Source organism: Schistocerca americana, chromosome 9 (assembly GCF_021461395.2).
Source record: "Schistocerca americana isolate TAMUIC-IGC-003095 chromosome 9, iqSchAmer2.1, whole genome shotgun sequence".
NCBI classification, from domain to species: domain Eukaryota; kingdom Metazoa; phylum Arthropoda; class Insecta; order Orthoptera; family Acrididae; genus Schistocerca; species Schistocerca americana.
This window is the reverse complement of record NC_060127.1, coordinates 95,166,166-95,184,853: the sequence shown is the minus strand read 5'-3', so window position 1 is coordinate 95,184,853 and position 18,688 is coordinate 95,166,166. Positions and strand designations below refer to the sequence as shown.

Sequence of the window (18,688 nt, the reverse complement as noted above, 5' to 3'; positions counted from 1 at the left end):
ACAGAGGTTGTTCAAATCTCTGCGCTTGTCTGCACGCAGCCAGGGTAGCTGTGCAAATGATGGTGAAATGTCATCAAAGAGTCGAACATCACAGATATAAAGAACACAGGCACTCATTACCAGTTCCAGGGAAAGCCCTTTCAGGACAACATCACTGTAATCAATAACTGGAAGTGTAAGTGTTTCTTTTTGCCGGCTTGAGTGGCCGAGCGGTTCTAGGCGCTACAGTCGGGAACCGCGCGACCGCTACGGTCGCAGGTTCGAATCCTGCCTCGGGCACGGATGTGTGTGATGTCCTTAGGTTAGTTAGGTTTAAGTAGTTCTAAGTTCTAGGGGACTGATGACCTCAGAAGTTAAGTCCCATAGTGCTCAGAGCCATTTGAACCATTTTGTTTCTTTTTCAGGTCAAGAGGGAAGAGTTTTTTTACATTTTTGTAGGGCGTGGAGATATACTGATGCCTTCTTGCACACTGCAGTTACGTGCTCAGCCCAATTTAAATTTTCGTCTGTTATTAGTCCTAGACTCTTAGCTGAGGGACGATTTGTTATCTGTCCCATATAGGGTTAGAGATGCTACGGAATCCCGATATTTGGGACTAATGAGCCTCGATTAACGAACCAGTACCCAATTTAGATGTTCATGCCTTATTACTCCTAAATTCTTTGGTGAGGGATTAATTGATATCTGTCCCATTTAGTGTTAGAGATGGTACGGAATCCCGATATTTCGGACTAATGAGTCTCGATTAACGAACCAGTACTCCTAGGCTTTTGGATGGATTGAGCTTTAACCTTATATCCTGGGCCCATTTTTATTGTGTTCAGAGGTCGGTGCTGAGATTCTTGATAGCTGTTTTCAGGTTTATTGGTTCTGCACTTACAATCAACTAGAGGTCATCAGCGTACATGTGGTATTTTCAATAGGAACACAAGTGATGACACAACATTGACATACAATGAAAAAAGTATAGGACCTAATACTGTGTCCTGTGGAACTCCTGATACTACCTGCTTCCATTATGACTCAGTGGTACGGAACATGACGCATTGATGGTGTGACGTCAGTTACGAGTGAACCCATTGCTCTGTACTTGGCGAGAAATGTAGGTTGCTAGATTTGGCAAGTGAAACATCCAATTTGTCTGTTGGTTGGTTGGTGTTTGGGGAAGGAGACCAGACAGCGTGGTCATCGGTCTCATCGGATTAGGGAAGAATGGGGAAGGAAGTCGGCCGTGCCCTTTCAGAGGAACCATCCCGGCATTTGCCTGGAGTGATTTAGGGAAATCACGGAAAACCTAAATCAGGATGGCCGGACGCGGGATTGAACCGTCGTCCTCCCGAATGCGAGTCCAGTGTCTAACCACTGCGCCACCTCGCTCGGTCAATTTGTCTGTGTCAACGGCTTTACTGAAGTGTAAGAAGCACGTGTTAGTCGCCTCTTGTGCGTCCACGGCAAGCTTCACGTATGCTGTGATGTGTACAGAAACCTGACTGGTATTCGTCTAGTTCGTTTAGATACAGTTTAGTAATCAGCAGCAGTAAATCCTCCAGAGACATCACGCTAATGTGGTAACACTGTCTCTAGCCAAGGGCTCGCATGCCCAGGGACAAGGGGACTGCATCCCCCCACCCACACCCTCTGGCTCTCAGAGAAAGGAAAAAAAAAATGAAAATATAGTGTAGCCAGTTGTTTTTCTTTCGTGAAAATAACCTGAAAGTTGGTGTTTCTTAGGTTCTTAACAGGGTGGGAACGGAGGTTTTTATGGCTACCTATGATCCGCCATTTGGCTTGCAGATTACTAAAAATACTCTAAACCCATAAGTTCCCCCCCCCTCCCCAATCCTTCTACAAACAATGGTATGAGCGTCGTTCCCTATATCTGTTACAAGGATCTGAGTTCAGCTGTGAAGAGAGGCCACAAGTTTCTGCACGTGTGCCAGGTCCAGCTGAATTCAGTTATTAGTACACTACTGGCCATTAAAATTGCTACACCAAGAAGAAATGCAGATGATAAACGGCTATTGATTGGACAAATATATTATACTGTAAGTAGGCTGTTTAGGTTTTTTTATTGGCAACGCCACCTTTGTATAAAAATCACTGGCTGTGCTGTGTGCAGTCTGTGGCTAGTTTGCATTGTTGTCTGCCATTGTAGTGTTAGGCAGCTGGCTGTGAACAGCGCGTAGCGTTGCGCAGTTGGAGGTGAGCCGCCAGCAGTGGTGGATGTGGAGAGAGAGATGGCGGAGTTTTGAAATTTGTCATGAACTGCTATCTATCTACACTCCTGGAAATTGAAATAAGAACACCGTGAATTCATTGTCCCAGGAAGGGGAAACTTTATTGACACATTCCTGGGGTCAGATACATCACATGATCACACTGACAGAACCACAGGCACATAGACACAGGCAACAGAGCATGCACAATGTCGGCACTAGTACAGTGTATATCCACCTTTCGCAGCAATGCAGGCTGCTGTTCTCCCATGGAGACGATCGTAGAGATGCTGGATGTAGTCCTGTGGAACGGCTTGCCATGCCATTTCCACCTGGCGCCTCAGTTGGACCAGCGTTCGTGCTGGACGTGCAGACCGCGTGAGACGACGCTTCATCCAGTCCCAAACATGCTCAATGGGGGACAGATCCGGAGATCTTGCTGGCCAGGGTAGTTGACGTACACCTTCTAGAGCACGTTGGGTGGCAAGGGATACATGCGGACGTGCATTGTCCTGTTGGAACAGCAAGTTCCCTTGCCGGTCTAGGAATGGTAGAACGATGGGTTCGATGACGGTTTGGATGTACCGTGCACTATTCAGTGTCCCCTCGACGATCACCAGTGGTGTACGGCCAGTGTAGGAGATCGCTCCCCACACCATGATGCCGGGTGTTGGCCCTGTGTGCCTCGGTCGTATGCAGTCCTGATTGTGGCGCTCACCTGCACGGCGCCAAACACGCATACGACCATCATTGGCACCAAGGCAGAAGCGACTCTCATCGCTGAAGACGACACATCTCCATTCGTCCCTCCATTCACGCCTGTCGCGACACCACTGGAGGTGGGCTGCACGATGTTGGGGCGTGAGCGGAAGACGGCCTAACGGTGTGCGGGACCGTAGCCCAGCTTCATGGAGACGGTTGCGAATGGTCCTCGCCGATACCCCAGGAGCAACAGTGTCCCTAATTTGCTGGGAAGTGGCGGTGCGGTCCCCTACGGCACTGCGTAGGATCCTACGGTCTTGTCGTGCATCTGTGCGTCGCTGCGGTCCGGTCCCAGGTCGACGGGCACGTGCAACTTCGCCGACCACTGGCGACAACATCGATATACTGTGGAGACCTCACGCCCCACGTGTTGAGCAATTCGGCGGTACGTCCACCCGGCCTCCCGCATGCCTACTATACGCCCTCGCTCAAAGTCCGTCAACTGCACATACGGTTCACGTCCACGCTGTCGCGGCATGCTACCAGTGTTAAAGACTGCGATGGAGCTCCGTATGCCACGGCAAACTGACTGACACTAACGGCGGCGGTGCACAAATGCTGCGCAGCTAGCTCCATTCGACGGCCAACACCGCGGTTCCTGGTGTGTCCGCTGTGCCGTGCGTGTGATCATTGCTTGTACAGCCCTCTCGCAGTGTCCGGAGCAAGTATGGTGGGTCTGACACACCGGTGTCAATGTGTTCTTTTTTCCATTTCCAGGAGTATGTATATATATATATATATATATATATATATATATATGATATTAAGGTAAATACATTGTTTGTTCTCTATTAATATCTTTCATTTGCTAACTATCCCTATCAGCAGTTAGTGCCTTCCATAGTTTGAATCTTTTATATAGCTGGCAGTAGTGGCGCTCGCTGTATTGCAGTAGTGGGAGTAACCAAGATTTTTGTGAGGTAAGCGATTTGTGAAACGCATAGGTTAATGTTAGTCAGGGCCATTTTTTTTGTAGGGATTTTTGAAAGTCAGATTGCGTTGCGCTAAAAAAATATTGTGTATCAGTTTAAGGACAGTCATGCATAATTTTTCAAAGGGGACGTTTCAATACTAGAACTGACATGAGATTACATTTTCACGCAATATGGGTGCATAGATGCTGAGCAATCAGTACGCAGAACAACCACCTCTGGCCGTAATAACGGCCTTGATACGCCTAGGCATTGAGTCAAAAAGAGCTTGGATGGCGTGTACAGGTACAGCTGCTGAGATATTCGCTATTTTTGACTTCATTAAAACAGCAAATACGAGTAGTTAATACTTTCAGCCAGAAGGCAAATACTTGTTTGTAAATAATGATTAATGTATAATGAGGCGTCGCATAGCGACGGTGGAATTTTCTAGTGATGTAATTTGTCGTCTTTGGGCGGCAATAAAAACAGAAAAGTACGGATGGATATGCGATCCTTCACTATTTTGTTCGCTGGAGAACAAATGAAGCCTTCAGCGCTAAGAAGACTTTTACTGTTTTTCTCGAGTAAGACGGACGCAGATTTGTGGCGGTCTGATCTAATTATTTTTTACTAAATAAATAAAAACGTGTTCCGTCTAAGTTTTGAGTGAAGTGTAGGAAGAAGAACTGTTGTAACTTACCGTGACGAAGCACGAGCGACTCAAGAGGACAATGGCTATATAAAAGAGCGCTCAATGGACATGATATGGACATAAAAATCTACCGTCATTGTAGTATTAAGCTTAAGGTACGATATATGTTTAGTTATAATAAATATTTGTTCTGGGAATACTGAATCATTTAGCAGTGCTCATTTCTATTATCTCCTCAGTATTATTTTCATTTTAATTATGCATTTTGCTAATATTACAGACTCCAAGATCAGCAGTCCAATGTGCGTGTTACCTTGATAAAAAGAAAACTGTTTTATCGTCTTCTTGCATCAGCTTTAATATTGAATTTCTCTTTTGTGTGATGTTACAGTTGTTTTTGCGCCCTTAAGAACTTTCTGGTCCCTTAGGAAATTTTTTTGTCATAACAATAACTTCACAACCGGGTATGATCGTATCTACGATCATGAAGTAATTAGAAAGACGATAACGCAACTTCTTAATCAATAGCACGCTAGTTGTGACTGCCTCAAGCCACGCGAAACCGCAAGTAAAAACTATTCACATCTCATAATGCAATATTTTATGACAATGGTCAATCCATGATTCTTACGCCAATTGTGATTGATAAAACAGTTAGTTAAATCTCAATTTCCAACTTTCCATTGAATAGCAACATCACTTCTATTTTGTGACATCACACTGCCTATGCAGCTTCAACACGATACCACAGTTCAAGAGTAATGACTGGCGTATTGTGACGAGCCAGTTGCTCGGCCACCATTGATCACACGTTCTGAATTGCTGAGAGATCTGGAGAATGTGCTGGCCAGGAGAGCAGTCGAACCTTTTCTGTATCCAGAAAGGCCCGTACAGGACCTGCAACATGCGGTCGTGCATTATCCTGTTGAAAAGTAGGGTGTCTCAGGGGTCGAATGAAGGGTAAAGCCCCGGGTCGTAACACATCTGAAATGTAACGTCCACTGTTCAAACTGCCATCAATGCGAACAAGAGGCGACCGAGACGTGTAACCAATGGCACGCAATACCATCACGCCGGATGATACGCCAGTATGGCGATGACGAATACACGCTTCCAATGTGCGTTCACCGCGATGTCACCAAAGACGGATGCGACCATCATGATGCTGTAAACAGACTCTGGAGTGATCCGAAAAAATGACGTTTTGCCATTCGTGCACCCAGGTTTGTCGTTGAGTGCACCATCGCAGGCGCTCCTGTCTGTGATACAGCGTCAAGGGTAACCGCAGGCATGGTCTCCAAGCTGACAGTCCATGCTGCTGCAAATGTCGACTAACTGTTCGTGCAGATGGTTGTTGTCTTGCAAACGTCTCCATCTGTTGACTCAGTGATCGAGACGTGGCTGCACGATCCGTTACAGTCATGCGGATAAGATGCCTGTCATCTCGACTGCTGTAAGTAGGCTGTTCCTGTTTTCTTATTGGTAACGCCACGTAGCGCTCTGTATGAAAATCACTGGCTGTGCTGTGTGCAGTCTGTGGCTAGTTTGCATTGTTGTCTGCCATTGTAGTGTTGGACAGCTGGATGTTAACAGCGCGTAGCGTTGCGCAGTTGGAGGTGAGCCGCCAGCAGTGGTGGATGTGGGGAGAGAAATGGCGGAGTTTTGAAATTTCTAAGACTGGATGTCATGAACTGCTATGTATATTATGATTTTTCAACACTATTAAGGTAAATACATTGTTTGTTCTCTATTAAAATCTTTCATTTGCTAACTATGCCTATCAGTAGATAGTGGCTTCCGTAGTTAGAATCTTTTATTTAGCTGGCGGTAGTGGCGCTCGCTGTATTAAAAAGTAGTTAGAGTAACGAAGATTTTTGTGAGGTAAGTGATTTGTGAAAGGTATAGGTTAATGTTAGTCAGGGTCATTCTTTTGTAGGGATTTTTGAAAGTCAGATTGCGTTGCGCTAAAAATATTGTGTGTCAGTTTAAGCCCAGTCATGTATAATTGTTCTAAGGGGACGTTTCACTGCTAGTGATGCGGGGCCATTGGGACCCAGCACGGCGTTCCGTATTACCCTCGTGAACCTACCGATTCCATATTCTGCTAACAGTTATTGGATCTCGACCAACGCGAACAGCAATGTCGCGATATGATAAACCGCAATCGCGTTAGGCTACAATCCGACCTTTATCAAAGTCGGAAACGTGATGTTACGCGTTTCTCCTCCTTACACGAGGCATCACAACAACGTTTCACCAGGCAACGCCGGTCAACTGCTGTTTGAGTATGAGAAATCGGTTGGAAACTTTCCTCATGTCAGCACGTTGTAGGTGTCGCCACCGGCGCCAGCCTTGTGTGAATGCTCTGAAAAGCTAATCATTTGCATATCACAGCATCTTCTTCCTGTCGGTTAAATTTCGTTTCTGTAGCGCGTCATCTTCGTGGTGTAGCAATTTTAATGGCCAGTAATATAATTAGATTTCATAGTGCTACGCCTAGTTCTCCACGTATGCGTACACCACCATTACTCTACCACGCAAACATAGGGGTTGCACTCGTCTGGCGTGAGACGTTCCCTGGGGGTGGGGGGATCCACCGAGGGCCGAACCGCACAACGCACAATAACCCTGAAAGAGTGGTTCGGTGTGGGGCGGCGGAGGGGTGAATGGACTGCAGTAGTCCTCGTGGGGTTGTGGACCACTACGGCTGCGGCGAGGACGGAGCCCCTCTGTCGTTTGTAGGCCCCCAGTTAACATATAATACAATACAACAATACTACACCCACAAGCCTCAACGGCTCGTCGGTACCATCTGACCGCCATGTCATCCTTTGTCAGTAGCGTCATAAGACACGGCGCAGAGGGACGTGGGATCAGCAGCCGCTCTCCCGGCCGTTGTCAGCTTCCGCGACATACAGCCACTACTTCTCAGTCAAACAGCTCCTCAACTGGCCTGTACCCCGTACCAGTCTCACCTCACCAAGGAATAATCCCTCGCGGTACCGGGAACAGAACCCGGGTCCTCCGCCTGGCAGTCAAGCCCGCTGACCACTCAGCAGTTGCTGTGGGTTCATATATCGACTGTCATTTTTTGTTTGTAGTTCACTGTTGCTATTTGAGATTACATCTTGTTATTCGGAGGTACCGAGGGGAGTTGTGGACGCTAGAAAATTGAGTGCAAAGCGGAGAAATCCCAACATTTTTGACGCATTCTTTTGTTTGAGTTCAATAGAGGGGTGACAGCAGCGGAGGTTCAAAAGTGGCTCTGAGCACTGTGGGACTTAACATCTGAGGTCATCAGTCCCCTAGACTTATAACTAATTAAACCTAACTAACCTAAGTACGTCATACACATCCATGCCAGAGGCAGGATTCGAACCTGCGACCGTAGCAGCAGCGCGGTTCCGGGCTGAAACGCCTAGAACCGCTCGGCCACAGCGACCGGTAGCAGCGAAGGCAGCTATAAGCATTTGCGCTGTGTAGGGCAAAATTTTACTGGACAGACCACGGCAAGAAAGCGGATTTCTCATTTTAAGCAGGATCGTTTTATTAGTGACCTCCTTCGTTCAGAATGACATTCGGTGTTTGATGAAGACTATTTAAATGCATTTATCCACAGTGTACTCGAGAACTGCCCAATGAGCTGGACTATGATCGTTCCTCCATCTCGCTACATTTGCATGTAGAGGTGAAGGTTCAAAATTCAAATGCGTGCTTCCGCATGAATCCAAAATTACAAACGTCAGCGAGTGGCCATATGAGCAGCTCTGCTTTGCGAGCTAAAATGTCATAGATGTTCGGGCTCACATGCGGTTCCTCTTTGTCGAAGTGTCTTGGCTCAGACTCGTGTATGGGTTGAACCACACGTGCCGCATTACACGCCCTGGATGATGGCAAGTTTACGAAATTGTATGACGTTAATATGACATATAGTAACACTAATGGTAATATCGGGAACTAAATTAATGACCCATAAAAGATGTAGGCCACACAGTTGCGATTTGGTTAGAATAACGTTTTTTCAGAAAGCAAACTAATAGCGAAAGTGGTCGTTTTTAGAATTACTGTTACACTCGAGCTTATATCCATTTGACACAGTTCGATCTTTCACAATCTCTTCGCGAATTACAAGTTTGATATTCCACCTCGTTAACTGTGCGAAAAGTTTGAGTTCACACCAGGCGTGGGGCTGCTCACCGTTGATAGTCCCGCGATACCACACAACTCTAAATTTTCTAAGTCTCTTCACTTCATAGCTGCCTAAAGACCGACCGTCCGCTTTCGCGTCTGCATCCGAACTGTTCACTTTGGTGTCTGTAGTGTAACGACGTATTAGTTTTTCGTTTGATATATGTATGACCATGTGCAGACTTCGTCACCTACGTCAGTTACAACCCACTTCAAAAATGATTCATATTCTTTTAAATTGTCATAGAATGGTTCTTGAACGAAACTGTAAAACATCAGTTGAGTCGTGTACAAAGAATTACATCACTTGGGCCAATTGGTTTTTGTAACTTTTTCGAATTTAAATTTCGTTTGTTTCTACTCAGAAATTATATTAATCGATATCAGAATCACACATTAAATAAACTTTTTAGATTCAAAGTTTCGGTGAACGCCGTAAGAATCACGAATCTTGTCAAATATATTATTAATCCGTTCACATAATTCTTCATAAATAAATCCTCAGAACACGTGTTTCAACTTTAGTAGCATCCACTATTTTATTAGCTTCCTACACATACAGATGTGGACTTGATCGTTGACAGACAGTGACTGACTTTTCAATAAGATTAAGCTCTATATGACGTCATTGTTGTACAAAAAGAGTATAAAAATTCATTTTTAATTTTTAGAAGCACGACGCAACAACTCGGTTCCAGGATCTTCTGTTGCTCCTTGGCTGTCGACCCGCGACGTATAGCGGCCAGCAATTTCCTCTCTGGTCGCGGCAACGAAGATGCTGTCCCCGCTCGTTGCGCCGCCCTCTCCGTACATGAAACACATAAAAAAAAATACAAAACTTTTAAATAATTCATATCTATTACAAATAATAAGAAAAACACATAAACAAAACTAAATTAAACTTATAGTCACCTGCAAACTGGGCTGACTTTGGTGGGTGGATGACGCTTAATTTCGTCCCACTACATACCCCACCCACAAGCTCAGTTTGTCAGGTTTTAACCGAAAATAAAACTTTTCAATATACAATATTTAACTGTTAATACTTTTTCCTCACATTTTACGTAACCTAGAGTCCTTGCTCTTAGATAGATTTAATTCTTTTAATACGACATTGTTGTGACTATTTGTCATTTACTCTTAATTGTGCTATTATGGTAATTCGTAACCGAATATAGGGAGATTGCTCCTCTTCAGTTAATAGTTGCTAATAAATACCAATTTAGTACGTTCTTTAACGTTGTTACATTAGGACAGAGCATTCAAATTGTGATAGATTAGTTTCAGTTTCATTTATTTACTAGAGTTATTCTTTCCAAGAATGTATATTACTAATAAGTTTCTCACAATAACTAATAGTACTATTTACTTTACGTCATTCTTTTCCCTAATGCCTTATTTATGCCTGAGGTCAAGAAGAAATCAAGCAAAACTTTCTTTAGAATCTCGGCACGGCTTTCTTTACCTTCGGACACCTTGTTGGGTAATGGCAATTTATTTAGGAGAAACAAGCGAGAGAGCCCCGTTTGGTGTGTTCTATATTAACACTATTACAAACCTCTATTAAAGGCACTCTGCTATGTTCTCGTGAGCCATATAGCTCTGGACGCCCATGGTCCCTAAAACTATTAACCATCCCCTTTGGTTCCTACTATCCGAGTAAATTTAAAATATGCAAAATTCCTTTTGACCTAAGAGCAAAATTTCTTCCATGTAAATCCCCCTTTTGGTTATCTTTCTCTTTTTGAAGTACCAGTAGATTATTGTAGAACACTTGTTTAAGCTTTCTGTTTCATTCTTTAAAATAATACGTAACTATCACGAAAAACTTCACATGAATAAACTATGAACGCTCTTCCGTGCGTAACATATACTAAATATTAACTTATTTAGGAATGAAGGGTTTCATTTGATCAACACTATATAATCCTTTAATTACACTTGATGAAGGTTCCATAAGAAGTAACGCTTTGGGATGTACAATCTTATGTACAACATATGGACCTTCAAAGATAAAGAAGAATTTTCTACATTCCTTACCGATCTTAGAACTTTTAGGATGAGATCGAACTAACACAAGATCTCCTACATGAAATGAGGGTTCTATAGCCTGTTGATTCTAACTTTTAATTCTCTGTTCAGCATTTTTAACAATCTGTTCGCGAATTTTTTGTTTGGATAAACAATTCGTAGAATAACATTTTTCTTTCCTTTATGTAATACGGTAACCTACTAATTAGGACTCTTATTAGGTGACTTTCAATAATTGGTTCTCCAATTAATTTAGCACGGTTTAAATGCCATTCGAACTAATTCCTATAACCGCCCCACCGTTTAGAATATGGAGGAGGGTCTAACAACTCTAAAGTTAAGTGTTGTTGTTTTCCTCTTTACCAATAATTTTCTTTAAACTGCTTAACGAAATCATCCCAGTCCCTAAATTAAGTTCTATGCAGTACTGCCCATTCCGCAGCTTCTGCTTCTAAATGTCCTATTACAAATTGAATGCGTTTTTCATTACTCCATTTAGGAGATAATGATGTTTCAAAAGCTTTTATAAAGATTATAGGGTGAAGTTCGCCTCCTGGTTTGAATACAGGAAATCGACTTGCTACATTTGAATTTGTCGTTATGTCATCCAGACATTCTGCGAGAGAAATAGTCGGATTTTGTTTAGATTGCAGAGACGGAGTTGCATCGGATTGGCTTGCCGTGATTGCTTTATTCATATTGTTGTCGTCCGAGCTAGCAAATTCGATGCGACTGTTGTCTCTGATTATGTTATTACCTCTGCTACCTGAAATGTTCTCGTTATTATCTAATTCCGATAACCGTTTAGTAATTTCCTGTATCCGCATTTCTGTATTGGATACGCGATTAGCTAATGTCGATTCTTCACTGTGTTCACGATGTGAACGCTCTGTACCTTCGTCAATATTATTATCTTTGGCAGTCTCAAGGTTACTGCATATTTCAGTAATTAAAAATTTCATGTTTTCGATTTCGGTATGGTCCTTTTCTACTTGATGAGTTAATGTCTCTAATTCTACATTATCTATTGAAGAAATCTCTACAGGTTTGGTAGAGACCTCTTTAATAGATTCCAATAATTCTCTACGAACAGTTTCCGTTTGCATAGAAAATTCATCTCGTAACATATTGTTATTTTTCTGTATTTCATTTACAACTAAGATATTGACACTATCTAGTCTCTCGGTGAAGTCAGTAATATCGTTTCGCATGCGAGCTTTTTCATCGCGCGATTCCTGGATATGTTGTTCTAACCTTTTACAATTATCAGCAATCTTATTACTGAGTCCTACTAATTTTTCCTGCATTTCAACTTTAGAAGACTCTATTTTATCACTTAATTCTCGACTGGTTTCATTAAGATATTCCTGTAACCTGTCTGTAGATTTGGTTAGCTCCCCTTTAAGTCTAGCAGTAGATTCCTCGTTAGACTGTTTTAACTCCTGTTTTAGTTCCTCTTTCAATCTAGCAGTAGATTCCTCGTTAGACTGTTTTAATCTAGCCATAGCTTCTTCGTTAGACTGTTTTAATCTAGCCATAGATTCTTCGTTAGACTGTTTTAATCTAGCAGTAGATTCTTCGTTAGATTGTTTTAATCTAGCAGCAGATTCTTCGTTAGACTGTTTTAATTCAGCTAGAAAATCCCCGTTAGATTGTTTTAATTTAGCGATCGCCCTAAAAAGGGATCTCATGCTCCTATCGGACATAGATTGCTCTTCGTCTGACCTTTCACTTCCCGACATTATTGTAAGATATTAACTAGTTACACACGCAGACTTGTAATCAACAATCCTATTAAAAGCACACTCCCTATGTACAGCACTCCACTTCCAACTTGAAACAAACTCACCGGACACTTAATATTGTAATTTGTAGTTCTCGATGATCAGAGTGCTGCTATGGGGCTGCAGAAGAAACAGCTGTCGATGCAGCCGCTGAGATGCTGCGACCCCGCTTCCGCAACCGGCCAGGACGCTGAGTCGAACACCGGAACGTCACCGGCTGCCACCACGCCCGGCACCGCCGTAGACAGGCGAAGCCCTCAGCAGCACCTCTAATACCAGCCGGAGGAACGCCCCGCAGCTGACGTACTGGGCCTATTAGTTTAGTGAGAAAAAAGGTTGTCGGGTTTTGCAGCGTTCAGTTGCTGCCCAACAGACGCGCCTTCTCGTGGAACAACTGCGTGACCGTACTGCTTGGCTGCGCTCCGTCAGATGCCCACACCCGCGAAGTCGCCGCTGGCTGGTGAAGGCTCCACGAAAACTCGCGTTGACTTCCGAAGGACTCTTGATGCTTTGTTTCGTACCTGTGTGCCTTAGTTGCACACAAGTCCTGTTTCTAAGGTCGCCACGGTGTAGTGTAACGACGTATTAGTTTTTCGTTTGATATCTGTATGACCATGTGCAGACTTCGTCACCTACGTCAGCTACAACTCACTTCAAAAATGATTCATATTCTTTTAAATTGTCATAGAATGGTTCTTGAACGAAACTGTAAAACATCAGTTGAGTCGTGTGCAAAGAATTACATCACTTGGGCCAATTGGTTTTTGTAACTTTTTCGAATTTAAATTTCGTTTGTTTCTACTCAGAAATTATATTGACACACGTTATCTTGATCTAATCGATATCAGAATCACACATTAAATAAACTTTTTAGATTCAAAGTTTCGGTGAACGCCGTAAGAATCACGAATCTTGTCAAATATATTATTAATCCGTTCACATAATTCTTCATAAATAAATCCTCAGAACACGTGTTTCAACTTTAGTAGCATCCACTATTTTATTAGCTTCCTACACATACAGATGTGGACTTGACCGTTGACAGACAGTGACTGACTTTTCAATAAGATTAAGCTCTATATGACGTCATTGTTGTACAAAAAGAGTATAAAAATTCATTTTTAATTTTTAGAAGCACGACGCAACAACTCGGTTCCAGGATCTTCTGTTGCTTCTTGGCTGTCGACCCGCGACGTATAGCGGCCAGCAATTTCCTCTCTGGTCGCGGCAACGAAGATGCTGTCCCCGCTCGTTGCGCCGCCCTCTCCGTACATGAAACACACAAAAAAAAAAAAAAAAATACAAAACTTTTAAATAATTCATATCTATTACAAATAATAAGAAAAACACATAAACAAAACTAAATTAAACTTATAGTCACCTGCAAACTGGGCTGACTTTGGTGGGTGGATGACGCTTAATTTCGTCTCACTACATGTCTCCAGCCGAACTGTCCGCTTTCGTGTCTCCTCCAGCACTGTCCCTCTGCCCGTCCCCGGCCGCATTTCCCGCGCGCCGAATATCCTCGCTCAACTGACTAGGCCACTTCGTTTACCTGAAGCCGTCCATCTGATTGACTGCAGCTTATTCTACATTCATTTACAATTTAACATATTTAAATAATCAAAGCTTTACCACTTTCACGTTCTAAATAGACTAACAATAATATCCATTACATAGGGTAAACGTTAAATTCATTTACATAAAACCAATACAATTTCCTTCTTAACTTTGAATGTCACGGCACCAATGTGCTTTCTGATAAATAAATAAAGAACAAATGTGACTGTTATTCACAAAACTTTTCAACATATCTATTACATAATGATTTAATAAGGTATCATGCTGTCGTCGTTCAATGTGTTTTGTGTGGAGGGAATTATGATCTGATGCTTAACTGTAAATACTGATAATTTAAATTTACTAATCTTTCAAACAAATAAAGTTACAGAGTTTACATTTACAATGTTTGTCATTTTAATGATGTGCTTCTATATGAAATGTCGACCGTTAAGATCGACCAAAGCGTTCAGGCCTTTGTTACAAAACTTGTTAATTGCACTTTAACGGTAAATGCTAAACTATTATTTGTATGATCAATATTCAAGTTTCATTGGGATCACCATGAAAACTTATCGAGGATGGCTCATTAAAATTACTGTGGCTTGATTCTCTGCACTACTACAGAATTAAATAGTTTTCATAAATGTTTCCCTTTATGGTCGATCTTCGGTCCGCCATTTTTAACACTCCTACGTCTCCTTGGCCACAAAAGCCTTGTACTGGGTTTCCCTACGACGTAAAAAAAAAAAAAAGGTTCAAATAGCTCTGAGCATTATGGGACTTAACATCTGAGGACATCAGTCCCCTAGAACTTAGAACTACTTAAACCTAACTAACCTAAGGACATGACACACATCCATGCCCGAGGCAGGATTCGAATCTGCGACCGTAGCGGTCCCGCGGTGCCAGACTGAAGCGCCTAGAACCGCTCGGCCCCTACGACGTAAGTTCTCGTCTGCCTTACTCGCACACTACAGCACTTAAGCCTCAATAGACAATGGAAGCCTGTGAGAGTCCCCATCTCGTGGGGAATCTGCGACCTTTGTGGCACCATTCGTTTCACTAATCCTGTACGCTGACTCTTTCGGCCATATATTCAAATCAGAGCACAATGCTCGTTAATTCACAGCCTGCTCGTCTTCATTTGGTTCCTGTATCGTTAGCTGTGGCGCGCAATGGTTAGTTTATGCTAACATAAGGAGAAGAAAGGGATGGCATAGCACAAGCAAAGCAGCAACTCCCCGTACGAAGTTCTGCGCGCATCCACAAAAGTTAATGTTATGCGTGCGCTGGAACAGCGACGCTGTGGTGTGCTACGAATTGCCTCGCCGAAGTGTAGCCATCACTGTTGATATTTGCTGTCAACAACTGAGCCGTCTTGTAGACGTGACGCTTCTCCATGATAACATTTACCCGCGTTCTGCTAGGCTCACAAGAAACACTACAGGCGTTGGACTGGGAACTCATTCCGCAGCTACCTTACTCAACAGATCTTACGCCCTTCGATTTTCACCTTTACCGCTCTCTATCGACCAACCTTCAATGAACTTCCTCTGGTGAAAATGTGTCCCAACATGGCTTGACGAGTTCTCCACCTCCAAACAACGTGTTTTCAACAGTGCCGGAATCGGAAAGATTCCGATCTGACTGTCTTCATCAAACCCCGATGATCACTATGTTGTGTTAATCAATATTATACATTGAAGCGCCAAAGAAACTGGCATGGGCACGCGTATTCAAATACAGAGATATGTAAACAGGCAGAATACGGCGCTGCGGTCGGCAACGCCTGTATAAGACAACGAGTGTCTGGCGCAGTTGAGAGATCGATTACTCCTGTTACAATGGCCGGTTGTCGAGATTTAAGTGAGTTTCAACGCAGTGTTACAGTCGGCGCACGAGCGATGGAACACAGCAAGAAAACGGCTCTGAGCACTATGGGACTCAACTGCTGAGGTCATAAGTCCCCTAGAACTTAGAACTACTTAAACCTAACTAACCTAAGGACAACACACACAGCCATGACCGAGGCAGGATTCGAACCTGCGACCGTAGCGGTCGCGCGGTTCCAGACTGTAGCGCCAGAACCGCTCGGCCACCAGCGGCCGGCAAACACAGCATCTCCGGGGTAGCGATGAAGTGTGGATTTTCCCGTAGCACCATTTCACCGAGGCCGGCAGTGGTGGCCGAGAGGTTCTAGGCGCTTCAGTCTGGAACCACGCGACCGCTACGGTCGCAGGTTCGAATCCTGCCTCGGGCATGGGTGTGTGTGATGTCCTTAGGTTAGTTACGTTTAAGTAGTTCTAAATCTAGGGGACTGATAACCTCAGCTGTTAAGTCCCATAGTGCTCAGAGCCATTTGAACCATTTTGTACCATGAATATCAGGAACCCGGTAAAATATCAAATCTCCAACGTCGCTGTGTCAGGAAAGAGATCCTACAAGAATGGGACCAACGACGACTGAAGAGAATCGTTCAACATGACAGAAGTTCAATTCTTCCACAAGTTGCTGCAGAATTCAATGCTGCGCCATCAGCGAGTGTCACCGTGCGAAGCATTCAACGCAACATTATCGATATGGACTTTCGGAGCCGAAGGCCCACTCGTGTACACTTGATGACTACACAACACTAAGCTTTATTACTCGCCTGCGTCCGTCAACACGAACATTCGACTGTTGATGACAGGAAAAATGTTGCCTGGTCAGACGTGTCACATTTCAAGTTGTATCAAGCGGATGAACGTGTACGAGTATGGAGAAAACCACATTAATCCGTAGACCCTGCATGTCAGCAGGGGACTGTTCACGCTGGTGGAGGCTCTGTAAAAGTGTGTGCAGTGTGCAGTAGGAGTGATACGGGACCCCTGATACACGTAGATGCAATTCTGACAGGTGACTCGTACGTAAACATCCTGTCTGATCGCCTGTATGGATTCATATCCATTGTGCATTCCGACGGACTTGGGCAATTCCAGCAGGACAATACGACACCCCTCACGTCAGAATTGCTACACAGGGGCTCCAGGAGCAGTCTTCTGAGTTTAAACACTTCCGCTGGCCACCAATCTCCCCGCACATGATCATTATTGAGCTTCCAGAATGAGATTTTCACTCTGCAGCGGAGTGTGCGCTGATATGAAACTTCCTGGCAGGTTAAAACTGTGTGCCGGACCGAGACTCGAACTCGGGACCTTTGCCTTTCGCGGGCAAGTGCTCTACCAACTGAGCTACGCAAGCACGACTCACGCCTCGTCCTAACAGCTTTACTTCCGCCAGTACCTCGTCTCCTACCTTCCAAACTTTACAGAAGCTCTTATTCTGGAAACATCCCCCAGGCTGTGGCCAAGCCATGTCTCCGCAATATCCTTTCTTTCAGGAGTGCTAGTCCGGCAAGTTTCGCAGGAGAGCTTCTGTAAAGTTTGGAAGGTAGGAGACGAGGTACTGGCGGAAGTAAAGCTGTGAGGACGGCTCGTGAGTCGTGCTTGGGTAGCTCAGTTGGTAGAGCACTTGCCCGCGAAAGGCAAAGGTCCCGCCGGCCGAAGTGGCCGTGCGGTTAAAGGCGCTGCAGTCTGGAACCGCAAGACCGCTACGGTCGCAGGTTCGAATCCTGCCTCGGGCATGGATGTTTGTGATGTCCATAGGTTAGTTAGGTTTAACTAGTTCTAAGTTCTAGGGGACTAATGACCTCAGAAGTTGAGTCCCATAGTGCTCAGAGCCATTTGAACCATTTTTTGCAAGGTCCCGAGTTCGAGTCTCGGTCCGGCACACAGTTTTAATCTGCCAGGAAGTTTCATTATTGAGCTTATCTGGGATGCCTTGCAACGTGCTGTTCAGAAGAGACCTCCACCTCCTCGTACTCCTACGGATTTATGGAGAGTCCTGCAGGATTCATGATGTCAGTTCCCTCCAGCACTTCTTCAGATAATTAGCCGAGTCCATGCCACATCGAGTTGCGGAACGTCTGTGTGCTCGCAGGGGCCCTACACGATATTAGGCACCTGTACCAGTTTCTATGGCTCTTCAGTGTAGAAAAACGCTCTTTACTTATGCACCAGCCTAACAGATTCCATAGGCTAACCAAATTTCGAGGATGTCCATTGCTAAATTTGGCCAGCTGTTACGAGTATTCCCAGACATTTGCTAAGCGATTTAGCCGACGTCTCGAGATGCGATGGTGCGATACGGTGCCATTTTTTCTATACACAAGTTGCATGTTTTTGTACCTGGGTGTGTTCTTCAGACCCCACAGCGTGCAGCAATACTCTACCAGAGGACGGACAAGCGTAGTGTAGCCAATATCTTCACTAGACCGTTGCAATTTATGTGTTCTGCCAGTAAATCGCAGTCTTTGTGTGGTGTCACCGCCAGACACCACACTTGCTAGGTGGTAGCCTTTAAATCGGCCGCGGTCCGTTAGTATACGTCGGACCCGCGTGTCGCCACTGTCAGTGATTGCAGACCGAGCGCCGCCACACGGCAGGTCTAGAGAGACTTCCTAGCACTCGCCCCAGTTGTACAACCGACTTTGCTAGCGATGGTTCACTGACAAAATACGCTCTCATTTCCCGAGACGA

At 44.3% G+C, this 18,688-nt stretch overlaps 1 non-coding gene across 1 annotated transcript; it reads left to right on the top strand.

The window, feature by feature from the left end:
- Window positions 1–17,594: 17,594 nt before the first annotated feature.
- On the top strand, window positions 17,595–17,733 carry Trnar-gcg. The gene is made up of 2 exons: window positions 17,595–17,631; window positions 17,691–17,733. It is a non-coding gene; the product is annotated as a tRNA-Arg (tRNA).
- The last annotated feature ends 955 nt before the right edge of the window (window positions 17,734–18,688 follow it).